Genomic DNA, 12,430 nt, shown 5'->3' with positions numbered 1-12,430 from the left:
TTCATGACAGTCGAAACAAGTTCTCGTCTCCTTTTTCTTTTGAACAACTCCTTTCTTCCTTTCCTCTTGCTTCTTTGCAAGGAATTCTTTGTTAGATTGCTTTCTGAACACTTGCTCTTTTTCTGCTTCTGATGAAGTTCGTGAAACAAAAACAGTTTTTGGTTTATAAGTTTTCTCATTTTTATAATTTTTCGGTGGAATAAAACCCAATCCTTTCTTTTTGAAATTACCATTATGGTTTGGTTTCTTTCGAAAATCCGAACGATAACTGTAACCCATTTTCTTGTTTATCCTTTGTTTAATTCTTGAGGTGCATTGTTTAGGTTTTTCCAAAAGATTTAAATCTTTTATTTTAGAAACATTAATTTCTGTTAGTTTGAAAACCTTTTTGATCATCTCAGTTTTAACACCTCTTATTTGAAATTCTTTATCAGAATATAATTTGTCAGAATCAATCAAAGTATATGCTACTTTGATCAGTTCGTCATTCAAATTGGATTTTGATAACATAAATTCTTTATTATAAACCCTTTTCCCTGCTTGACTTTTTGACTTGACGTGTAGGACTCAGACTTTGACTCTGATTTTGACTCCAACTTTGACTCCTCTGTTCCATCTTTATCCAACACCTGATCGACCACTTTCTTTATTAACTCGGACTCATGATCAGTGTCAGATGATGTGAACGTGACATCAATGTTTTCTGGCAAGTTATCTGAAGACTCAGACTCCCACTGTAAGTTTGTTGCCTTTTTGACTCTTTCAGAATTTGGACTTCGAGGAGAATATCCATTTTCAATCGGGGTGGACACTTGTTATAACCAACACTGGGTTTCTTACCAGAATTCTTTACTTCAGTATCTTCTTTTGTTTCAGACTTCTTCTCTTCAGAAATCTTTTCATCTTCAAACGTCTTCAATCCTTCCACTATCGGATAAATCCTGTCAATCACAAAAGTAGAACATGAGTAGCTTTTTAACAATCTATTTACTCTCTCAGTTTCGATTCTCTGTGTTTCTAAGTTCAATTCAAGCTCAGCACACTTCTCAGTGTAATAGTTGACACTATCAAGCTGTCTCATGTATGCTCCTTTGAGTGTCTTCATTGCTGTAGCTTGTTCACTGCTTGACTCGTTGTATTGATTCATTGCTTTGTTTAATACATCATATGATTCTTTCATCCTATTCAAGTTGTGAATCAATTCACTGTTTTGCTTCTTCATAGTCTTAGAGTTTTCACAACTCTCGGTTACCTTTTCTGCAACAGCTTCCTTTTTAACCACAAACAATGGTATTTCTTTATCCTGCTTCTTTTTCTCACGAACTTCTTCTTCAACATTCTCAACTTTCTTGGCTTTATTTAAATGCTTTCTTATTCTTCCTGCCCAATAATCATCAGTAGTATAATTTTCACCATTATCTTTAACAATTTGAGCAACAAAAACTTTATGATCTGGAGTTCTGTTTGGATCATAGTCATCCCAACTAAAATCTTTCCAACTGAAACCTTCTGGAAGCCTTTCATCATCTTGATCTATCAGACATGCCTTATTATCAGCCGAAGTGTATTTATCCCAACTGAATTCTTTTGATGAACTTCCATCATCTTGATTAACAAGACATGCTTTCTTTGAATCTTCGATCACCTTCCTAGCATGTGCAGTTTGTTGATGTTCTTGTTGATACGGCTGTTGAGCAACTTGATGATAAATTGCTTTACGATAGTAATCATTGTTTCCAAAAGGATTTTGAGCTCCACTTGCTTCGCGGTTTGTGCATTCTCTCTTGAAATGCCCTTTTTCCCTGCAACAAAAACAAGTAACTTTAGATTTATCAAAGCCTAATGTAGAAATATTTGCATCACGGAAATGATCTCTTCCCGTAATTTATTTAAACTTTTCAGCTCTTCTCAACACACTTGCCAAACACCACTTTATATCCATCAATTCCATTTCCTCAGCATCAACCTGATCGTAATCCTCTTTTGTCAACATTGGATTTCCGATTCTTCCCACAACCAAACTTCCATACGACTCTAGTACAGTCACTAACAGAGACATACGACTTTTTGCAACTTCTTCCGAGTAATTCTGATCATTCTCAAGACTTAGAGCAATGTTGCATTGAAGAACTTTTCCACTCTTTGTTGTTGAGAAATTTGGATCAAATGATGGAAATGAAGTAAATCCTGTTTTGCTGCTTGATCCTTGAGATGGACTTTAAGAAAAGCTTTTTGCATTAAACGCAGTTTCAACTTTTGGAGAAATATTGGTTTTATCACTAACACCACATTTGTAATACAAACCAATGTCTTGTTCTCCATCATAGTTCTTCATTCTTGCTATCTTTCTTTGTTCCATCTCCTGTGCTTCAAGTTGTTTAATGAACTCGCTCAGTGTTATCTTGTCAAAACCCGGTTTATTTTTCAACATCATAAGATACGTGCCCCATACATCATGTGGGAACGCATCAGCCAATTTTTCAATCAATTCATCTTGATCTTTATTAATGCTCAATCTGCTCATATTCTTCAGTAAATTGCAATATCTTTCAATAATCTGCTTAGTGTTTTCATTTCTTAATCCTCGGAATAAATCAAATTCCTTCTTCATAAGTGACTTTTTGTTTTTGAGCATTTCATCACTTCCAAGAAACTTCGATTCTAATTCTTCCCATATCGAACATGCACTTCCGTTGTGTTGAAGTAAAATCAAAATGTCTTCTTTAATAGCTTGCTGCAACAAACTAACCATCATTTTTTCATCTTTATATTTCTTTTTCTCCACAACACTCATATCTCTAATTTCAATTTTTACTCTATTGTCATTGACTGGTCTAACATATTGATATTCAGTATGCTCCCATGCATCTAAGTGATATGCTTGAACCCAGTTCCCAAAACGTTCAGCCCATCCACTGTACTCCTCGATACTCATGAGCTTAGGCGGTTTTTGTGTTGTCCCTGTTTCATTTTCAAGCAACGTACTCTTAGTAATAGTCATCGGGCTAGCAAAGGCATTATAAATCTCGTTATCCATGATTCGGTTTTCAAAATCCACAAATAGTCAGTTTCAAACGAAATAACCGCTTCACACGAAATCAAAATTTCACACGGAATCAACTTTCAAGAGAAATGAGTCTTGTTCAAGTGAAATGACCTTCGTGCGAAATGAAGTTTTGGTTTCGTACGAAATGAAATCTGATTCCGTGCGAAATAAAAACCTGATTTCATGCGAAATGGTATTCTGATTTCGTGTGAAATACAGCAAAGTTCAAACGAAAAGATATCTTGTTTCGTGTGAAATGAAACTTTCGGAAAGTTTTTGAACAATTTGACCAAGTTTTACTTCGAATTAGAGTCTGATTCTTTCTAGGGTTTGTTAAAACACAGTTTCGCACAATATGTTTGAAAATCAAGCCATTTTAACCATGAAATTTTGTTTAATTTTGAAAAAAAGGTGTAGAAATCAGAAATTGCAGCTGAAATGGTAAGAACTCTTCCTCCTGAGCTCTGATACCACTTGTAGGATCGTTTTCAAACCCAAATGAGTCCATCAGAAGAGAACTCGTCCGATACAAAAGGCGGAAACAGATGTATCAGAGTTATTTCAGCTGTAATGCACGAGAAATCACTTTAAACTGTCTTTATATTGATATCAGATCGATTACAATGCTGTAGACACTTCGGCAGAGTTTCGCTACCGGAATCAGAATCGTTACAAATGAAATGGCACAACAGGTATTTATAGGCCAGCTATTTCGCACGAAACAGCTCAAGCGAAATAGTGATTTCGCACGAAACCACTCAAACGAAACGATCAGCTCATTTCGTGCGAAATGGGCACTACATCATTTCATGCGAAATGCCTAAAACATACAATTCTCGATTTTCGTGCCCTGATCTAACTAACCAAACACAAGACTCGATACAAGACGAAGTCGACAGACGTATGCACCAACATTGTTCGTGGGTTTTCAATACCATCTGCTTGATTTTGCTTGTTTTTCATGTCTCCTTGTATTTGAAAACCATGTACCCACTTGGATGGCCAAGATCGAAGCCCCTTTTTGCAAGAAATGATCCTAACAGTTTACCGAAAACTATAAATACCCAAGCCCTCTTTCATTTCTGCTCACACTTGATCTGAATAACTCTAAGTTGAAGTCTAAAAACTTCATACCTGAGTGTTTTGGATCAAGATCTCCCTAGCTTGGACCCTTTGTAAGCTTCTTTCGTGCTTTTATTGCTTTTCGAGCGTGAAAGTCAAATAGTGTTTGACTTTCTGCTTTGACCAGTCTTTAGTCAACACAAAGTTCGTTTGAACTTTGCAACGTGAGCGTAATCACGATGGTTATAGTCCCCTGTGACTATACCTACTGATTACCACGTTGATTAGGCGTAGTGACGAGTCATAGTTTCAGTCAAAATGCGTATTTTGCAACCAAACTATCCTTGGGTATCAAAACACTTTGTTTTGATATCAAAACCTGTTTTCTAACTCAGTTAAACATGTTTTAACATGTTTAGCTCATCACTTTTAGTTTAGTGCTTGTGTAGAATCGTAAGTCAAGCGGTCTTGACAACCGCGTAGACTTTCGAACTCGACCTGTTTGGTCGATCATTAGGATCCAACCAAGCATGTTTAGTGACCATAGTTGTATAGGCAACAACCTTCCGAGGTTATACCTTATGGTCACATAGTTTAGGTAGTTGTATGATAGGTAGTTTATATGCCTTAGGTAAATGACCAAAATGCCATTTTCATGCATAATTGGATTTTAAGTATATGTAACATAAACTTTTGTCACTTAACTGATTATGCAACATATGTAAACATGTTTAGGCATATAATACTTGTCATAGGACTAGTTAGATGTCTCGAACGTGCTTTTACGCGAACGACACGTTAAAGTAGCGTAAGCTACCTTAATGGGTCGTAACGGGTCGAAAGCACTTAGGATAGGTTCCGACCTAGAATGTAGGCTTTGTTAAACCATATCACATGAGTTCCAACACTCATTTGGTTTACAAGACCTCATTCTATCCGATCTTCCGATTTAGGTGTCGATTATTTGACTTAGCGATTTGATTACTAGGTACTACTTGATTTCCTTGGTTTGCCTGAGCTTCGTTAAAGTTCTTTAGATCAAGGATATTTGCACTTCGATGTGAGTATATAGTCCCCTCTTTTACTACTTTCAAATGTTTTGGGGTGAAACATATGAGCCTATTTGTTATTTTCATGATTTCAACTAAATGATTATACATGCTAGTACTTATCTTTTGATGAATTGAACAATTATCTATGTTTTAAACACAAATTTTCAAAGATTTTAAAACTAATTGTTGGATTGTACTTTCTTTATACATTCACCAAACCAATTGGTAGTACGATATAGCGCTATAGGACTAGACACCCCATTCCTGTTGTATGGAATGTCAGAAACCAAATTTTAACCAAATAGAAATTGCCTTTGTGGTATTTCTATGGTCTCTAAGGTGTAGTTTGATACACTAAGGTTTGAATGAATACTAAATCATGTTTCCTTTTGTATATTTTGATATACTACCAAAGTACAGTTTGATGTGCTCCCAAATGTGATATTATTTACCAAAGTATAATTTTGATATACTATGTACAAAATCCAACATATATTTTAATATACTACTGACCTTGTTAATTACCAAAGCATAGTTGATATGCTATTTTCAAAACCAAAGCATAGTTGATATGCTATTTTCAAACCAAAACATAGTTGATATGTTATTTTTCAAAGCAAAACATAGTTGATATGTTATTTTTTAAACCAAAGCATAGTTGATATGTTATTCTCAAAACCAAAGCATAGTTTGAGATGCTATTTACATAATCAAAGCATATTTGTGATATACTACCAAATCTATTATTTCAGTAACAAAAGTACATTTTGATATACTATATGTTTAACTATTTCCAAACCAAAGTATATTTTTGTATATACTACAAACCTTTTATCCAAACAATGCATATTTTAGAAACAAAACTTTTACAAGGATTCATGGCTATTTTTGTAAAACATAAAACCTTTTTCTTATGTTAACTAAAGCCATGAATCTAAATCAACAAAACCTATGTTACTCACAGGCATTTTTATGCTGACGTACCTATTTTCACATCTGTTTCAAGTGCTGCTATGTGATGATTTTTGATACATGCTATACATAGGATGGACTCGTGCCTTAGCGACTTTAAAACTTGAAAGCTAATATTTGTATTTATATGATTTGTAATAAAACAATGAGTTCAATAATTCAATAAAACGAAACTATTTAATCCATGGTTGTGAAACAATGATTCTGTTACGACACTCCCTGATGTTTCCGCCACGACTTGTTGTTTTACGTGGTCGGGGTGTGACAATTACGCTAGCGGTAATCAGCGGATTGACTTGTATAATTGCATGCCATGTTTACATTAACCTAGTTAACTATTTTTGTATTGTGGATTGTTCAAACTTTTATATATATGCTAGTACTCAAACTTGTATACTCGTCAATACTTTTGTATTGAACTATACTTTAAAACGTATTGCAGGATTTTGATGATGATGATGATGCACCGAATCTATAAGGATGCCTAGAAACGCACTTTAAACTTTAAATACTTGTTGTATTTTATTTTGTTTCAAACATGTTGTAATTCTATTTCAAACAATGTACTTGATGTTAGCAATGAAATGAAATTTGTTTGTTAAATACTTGTCACATTTAGTGTTATGAAGTCGCGAGCAATCTCGTTCATCTCACTCCGATGTTTCCGCCATCGTTTGGGGTGTGACACCCGTATTCTTGAGGTCATGTTAACTTAAGTCATACAAAAACAGTCTTATCGTTGCTATGATAAGATTACGCTAATGGTAATCAGAGGATTGACTAGTATAATTGCATGCCATGTTTACATTAATCTAGTTAACTATTTTTTTCATGTGGATTGTTCAAACTTTTATATATATGCTAGTACTCAAACGTATTGCAGGATTTTGATGATGATGATGACGCACAGAATCTAGTAGGATGCCTAGAAACGCACTTTAAACTTTAAATACTTGTTGTATTTTATTTTGTTTCAAACTTGTTGTATTTCTGTTTCAAACAATGTACCTGATGTTAGCAATGAAATGAAATTTGTCACATTTAGTTTTATGAAGTCTCGAGCGATCTCATTCATCTCACTCCGATGTTTCCGCCATTGGTTGGGGTGTGACATGTCCTTAGAGTTCGAATCTATTCTTGTTGTCCCTCGAAAGAATCTGGTCGATTCCTTCCCAGTTGAAGTTGCTAACGGGAAGCCCGTTACTCTAAAGTCCGTCATTCGTGGTTATACTCTTAGTCTGAACGATCATGATTTGGTAATCGATCTGATTCCAATGAGGTTGGGAAACTTCGATGTGATCATTGACATGGATTGGTTAGCCAAACACCGTGCCGAGATTGTGTGCTGCGAAAACTATATTCGAATTCCATTTGCTGACTGTCAAGTTCTTCGAGTTTATGGCGAGATTTCTTCAAAAGGACTTAAGTTGATGTCATGTATCTAAGCCCAAAAGTACTTACGGAAAGAATATGTGGCTTTCTTGGCCCATATTGTGTAGAAGAAAAACAAGGAAAAGAAGTTGGAAGACATTCCGATTGTTCGTAACTTTCCTGAACTATTCCCAAAAGATATATCAGGACTTCCTCCTATGCGAGAAATCGAATTTCGAATTGATCTTGTCTCGGGTGCAACTCCTATTGCCAAATCACCTTATCGACTAGCTCCTTCGGAAATGCAAGAGTTAGCTAGTCAACTGCAAGAGTTGATTGACAAAGGCTTTGTTCGTCCTAGTTCGTCTCAATGGGATGCACCAGTTTTGTTCGTAAAAAAGAAAGATGGTTTGCTCCGTATGTGCATCGACTATCATGAACTTAATAAGCTAACCATCAAGAACCGTTATCCTCTACCGCGAGTTGATGACCCATTGGATCAACTTCAAGGTGCTACTTGTTTCTCAAATATTGATTTACGACCTGGTTATCATCAGCTCAAAGTCTGAGATGAAGATATTCCCAAAACTGCTTTCCGTACTCGCTATGGTCACTACGAGTTCATGGTCATGCCTTTTGGGCTGACCAACGCACCAGCAGTATTTATTGACTTGATGAACCGCGTATGCAAACCATAGATGGATCGTTTTGTCATCGTCATTATCGATGATATCTTGATTTATTCCAAGACCAAGATCGATCATGAACGACATCTTTGCCTCATACTTAAATTCTCCAAGTGTGAATTTTAGTTGAAAGAAGTCTAATTTCTTGGCTACGTTGTAAACAATAAGGGTATTCATATCGACCCTGCAAAAATTGAAGCTATCAAGAATTGGCATACCCCACGTACTCCTACGGAAATCAGACCTTTTCTTGGTTTGGTTGTATACGATCAACGTTTTATTGCTAACTTCTCAAGAATCGCTTTACCGCTTTGAGTCTTAAGGGCAAACCATTTGATTGGAGGCCTAAGCAGGAAGAAGATTTTCAGACCTTGAAGCAGAAATTATGTGACGCACCAATTCTTCCTCTACCGGAGGGTAGTGATGACTTTGTTGTCTACTGTGATGCATTGGGTCAAGGACTCGGTTGTGTCTTAATGTAACGAGGCAAAGTGATAGCTTATGCCTCAAGACAGCTGAAGGTTCACAAAAAGAATTACACCATTCATGATCTTGAGCATGGTGTCGTAGTATTCGCTCTAAAGATCTAAAGGCACTATTTTTATGGCACTAAGTGTGAAATCTACACTGACCATAAAAGTCTTCAACATATCCTTGATCAGAAAGAATTATACACGCGTCAACGACGTTGGGTCGAACTATTGAGAGATTACGATTCTGAGATTCGCTACCATCCTGGCAAGGAGAATTTCGTGGGCTCGTGGCCATGCCTTTAGTCATAAAGAATATGCGAATTCTATTCGTCTACCGTGTTCTCAGATTTTGTCTAATATTGTGAATCGTATTCGTGAAGCCTTACGTCATTCTAATGAGTTTCACATCTAAGTTAGATACGTAACAACTCTATATTCACTTTCCCATTTTAAAATGAAAAGTAAACTACGTTGGATTTCTATAGATAAGTTCATATTAATACGTTAAGAGAATTGAATTAGTAATTGCCTTTATAATAATGTTACATTATCATCTACTGTGAATTTGTAAGTACGATAATATGTGGAAAATGATGAATATTTTAAAATGAAAAGTAAATAGGATTTCTATAGAAAACTTGGTTTTAGTTTTTTTAACGACCAACGAAATAAAGCCCAAGTATCCGGAGTAATCCAGTGGCAATAGGCAAATCATCTCTAGTTTTAGGAAAAATCCATCGCCCGAAGACCTACTGCGATAAAACCCGTTTAGGATCGGATTTGAACTTGAAACCTATAGCCTCAAAGCCAAATCTTCACTTCCTCTCCAATGCTAATTGAGCTCTAACTCATTTGCTCATATTAGTTACTTTATGATAGAATCCGTGTATATGACCACTAACTAACGAAGATGGCATTATCAATATAGCTATTTTTTAATTGATGTGAAAGGTGAACCATGTCCAGTTTGAGGGAAAATCTACCGTTCGAAGACACATGACGATAAAACCCGTTTAGAATCGAATTTGAATTTAAAACCCTATAGCCTTTTAAGTAAAATCTTCACTTTCCCTCAATGACAATTGAGCTATTCTCATTTGCTCATTTTAGTTACTTTAGGATAGAATTCGTGTATATGACCACTAACTAACGAAGATGGCGTTATCAATATAGCTATTTTCCAATTGATGGGAATTGAAAACCAATTAATACATAGATGAGTGACCCATGTGCATTTTAGTCGGACATTATTATTTGTATTTTATTATCATTATGAAAATTGATGACCCACGTGATAAGTACAAGTTCTTTTAGAACTATTTAGAGTGAAATATATCTTAGTTGATTGTGGGGCTCTAAACGAGCTGAGCTTGACCTAACTCGAGCTCGACTCGAATATAATTTGAGCTGGCTCGGCTAGAGAACAAATTTCAAATCAAGTTGAGATTTGAGGCTCGAGCTCGACTCAATTAAAATTCGAGCTTGTTCGAACTAACAAATAACGGCAAAATTTACTATTTAAAAAGCTCTAAAAATGAATATTTTTATATGCTAAGGGTCATAATTGCAATTTAATTTAACTATTTAACTAAATGGCTAAATATGCGAGTATAAATAGTTTTCTCAACCATCATTGGATAGCCCAGTGGTGGCCACGGAAAGATAAGGCATGGGGCAACCCAAGTTCGAGTCTTGCCGGGTGAGTTTTCCCCTCCGGGTTTACCTGGGTGATAGGGGTTTCTCATCGAGGGGTTGATGTCGGTTGGTCGGCGTGGGGGCTCTGTAGCGTGGGCCCGGTTAAGACAACATAGTCTACATCTCCCGACATACGCGAGTTCTTGATCCTCACCTTTCAAAAAAAAAATAGTTTTCTCGGTTTGTGCATTGTCTTTAACTTTTTTTATAGGGGAGATACTCTCATAGTTTTTGTCTTCTGAGCGATGTGGGACGAAAAAAAGTGACGGATGTAAACCTTATCGAGCCAGCTCACGAGCTCACGAGCCGAGCCAGGCCAAGCTCGAGCTCGGCTTGTTTACAAATCGAGCCAAGCCAAGCTGCCTCGTTTACAACCGAACCAATTTCGAGCCGAGCTTTTTTCGAACAAGTTTCAAGCAAGCTGCGAGCCACAAATTTTTTAAACACCCCTACATCTAGGTGACAAGAAGGCCCATAGATAGAAGATTTGATGTACTCATGTAAGAGTCAACAAGGTCTCTTTCAAATGTTGCCACAAGTCATGTGACAACACTGGTGAAGCCAAGACAACTATTGATGAATCTATACAATGCAACATATGTGGCTTCCGCTTTTGTCGCAACGCGACCATGACACCCAATTTGTGGTGCTCTGCTAAACATCTACAAACATTTTGTTAGCTTACATCAATTTATTTTGCTAATAAACGTTTGGAGATATTAGTTATTATCCTAAATGCTTACTATTTTCATTTTCTACTATCATATAATAAAATTACAGCTCTTCATTTTAATTATGTACTACTTTATGCCCCGCCCATGTTGCGGGGCGGTAAGCAGAATAATATTCAGTTTAATAACATGCACGCGTGTTTTCGATTACCTGTAAGTAATACTCATAACACAATCTTAATAAAAATTAGACATATATAACTTTTATTAGGCTATACTATAAATTATTTTTATATATAATACATATATAACTTTTATTAGGCTATACTATAAATTATTTTCAAAATTTATTCAAAGTATTAAAATTACCCATTACCAAACCCACTACATGGCTCATAATTAAAACCTAAGTAACAAATCAATCAATAGATTTCTAGCCCTAAAAATATTATCTTGTAATGTGGAGTGGTTATTCCGACTTCTCGTTTTGAATTTTAGACTTATAGTACTTTATTTGGAACTTTTTAATATGATATCGTGCTTTATGGCTGCTTTAAAATTTATGTTTCATTTTGATAGTTATTTACATGTTTTTAAAGAATCTAAATCAAAACGAATTTATTCGAATTCGATTTGAATTCGAATTTTTAATCGAATACGAATTGGGTTTTTTTATTCGAATACGAATTCGAATCGAATTCGATAAATTTTAATCTAATTCGAATCGAATACGAATTCAAGGAAAAATAAAAATTATTCGAATAATTCGATTCGAATAATTCGAGAATTCGATATTCGATTCGATGAACACCCCTAATATACACTACCAAAAGTTAAAGCAAAGGAACTAAACACGCATATAAACAAAGTTAACCAATAAAACAAAAGTTTTCTTTTCAAAAACAAAGGGGCTAAACACGTATATTAACGAAGTTGAAGGATTAAAAGTAAAATAAAAAAATTTACAATCTATTACTTATAAGAATAAAAGTAGAGGGACTAAACATGTAGAATACCAAAGTTGAAGTAGAGGGATTAAACACGTATATAAACAAAGTTAACAATTATGAAGAATTTTTTTTTTAAAACAGAGGGGTGAAACACGTGTATTAGCAAAGCTGAAGGTTAAAAGTTAAATACAAAAATAATCGACCAATGAGGGAGTTTCAGGCAACTGTCTGGCACTAATCCCCCTCATGGTAAATGTATGTATTTTAAATTAAAAGGAATAATGGATTTTAATAATCCCAACTATTAGTCGTTGGCCGACAACGGTCCCAACTTTAAAAATAACCAGTGGTGATCCCACTTTTTCACATATTGTAAACTAATGGACCTTTACTAACAGAAACTTAATTTCTTTTTGTCTTCTTATCATTTTCGATTACAATATATGAAAAGC

This window comes from Helianthus annuus, chromosome 14 (assembly GCF_002127325.2).
Source record: "Helianthus annuus cultivar XRQ/B chromosome 14, HanXRQr2.0-SUNRISE, whole genome shotgun sequence".
NCBI classification, from domain to species: Eukaryota; Viridiplantae; Streptophyta; class Magnoliopsida; order Asterales; family Asteraceae; genus Helianthus; species Helianthus annuus.
The sequence above is the reverse complement of the archived record's forward strand: the minus strand, read 5'-3'. Positions refer to the sequence as shown.